Genomic DNA, 1580 nt, shown 5'->3' on the forward strand with positions numbered 1-1580 from the left:
TCACTCTTTTCATTTCCCATGTATATGCTTTAGAGACAACTACTGTAGCTTCTACTATCTTTCTAGTTATATAGCATATAAGTAAAATTTTGGAGGGGGTGTTTCAGCCCCCATGCACCCCCTAAATCTTCTCTTGATGTAAATGCCTTTAGCTAGCAACATACTGTACAAACATGTTAGGGTCTGGTGTAGCTCCATGTTTGTGTTGATTTAGTTATGGATGACTTTTTAATTAGGGATAGGAAATGCAATAATGTGATGTCACAGTTTCCATTGGAAGTCTGCATAGCTAACCACTCACAAGCTGAGTCCATTGTTATGCACTACAGAGTCACAGAATTGACTGGTATTAGTTGAGTGCTTGCTATTAGTATTAAAACAAGTGTTAGTCACTTCCATCAGTTTAGTGGCAGTGCTTGATCTAATGTGATCAAGGGTTTGATTTAGGGTACATCAAGTGATCAAGTACTGTTAAAATTGGTGATTAAACAATATTTAAGAACTTTTCTAGGAATTATAGTTATTATTATTATTATTATCAAATTGTTTAAAGGGATACACAAAAGGCATGTGCCTGTACAAGGTGATAAATATCAAGGAATCAAAAATTTGACTGAGCTGTTAAATATCAAGGAATCAAATATCAAAATACAAGTTAAATATCAAGGAATCAAAATTTTGACTGAGCTGTAGTAATCAAGTATTATTTTGATCCTGATCATAATCACTACCATATTATGTCTTAGTGACTATACTCTGTAAAAACTGAAGAGTTCACAGGACACTAAAATGTCCCAATACGGACCATATTAGGACATTTTGGTGTGCAGGGGGTCAAGCGGAACTTCAGTTTTTACAGGTCTGTATTGGGGCATTTTAGTGTCTAGTGAACACTTCAGTTTTAACATTGCATGTATTATGTCACTAGTATCCTTGTTACATCTGTTGTACTTGTTTTATATAAACAAATTGTAACAACAAAGTTTCATGACCAGTGATTATGAAACTTCACTCAAGCAAATGTTATGAGAAAAACGGCACACAATGTTCATAACTTTCTTCACACTTGAGATTACAAGATGTTTGATAACACTGTGACCAACCTCCATTGTGTTAAGAGGTTACTAGAGCAAACAATTCTTGTGTGGCTGATTACTCAAAGTACACCACAAGTGATCACATGACCACAAGAGTTGTTTACAGGATGTGTTGTGTGGTGTATGGTTATTGTAGGATAGTTCCAGTTCTGGTAAATAACACCACCTGTTTTTATAGCGTATTTCGTTATATTACTTAGTTATCACAAAAGTAATAATATTACGTAACGCGTTACTCCCAACACTGCTAATAGTATACAACACACTTAGGGATGGTAATTTTAGCTATAGAATGCTCAATACTTTTTGCCCTCAAAAACATCACAAAATCCAACTTTGTAGCAACTTTGTGCAAGCCACACCTTAGACCACACATGATCTATAAGAACACTTATCAGTGTCACTATGGTGTGTGTTGTACATGTGATGTGTGTGAAATATGAAGTGTGGAGGAATATTACACATCATGTAGTATTTCCACTA

The sequence above is a fragment of the Dysidea avara genome, chromosome 7, assembly GCF_963678975.1.
Source record: "Dysidea avara chromosome 7, odDysAvar1.4, whole genome shotgun sequence".
In the NCBI taxonomy this organism is placed as follows: domain Eukaryota; kingdom Metazoa; phylum Porifera; class Demospongiae; order Dictyoceratida; family Dysideidae; genus Dysidea; species Dysidea avara.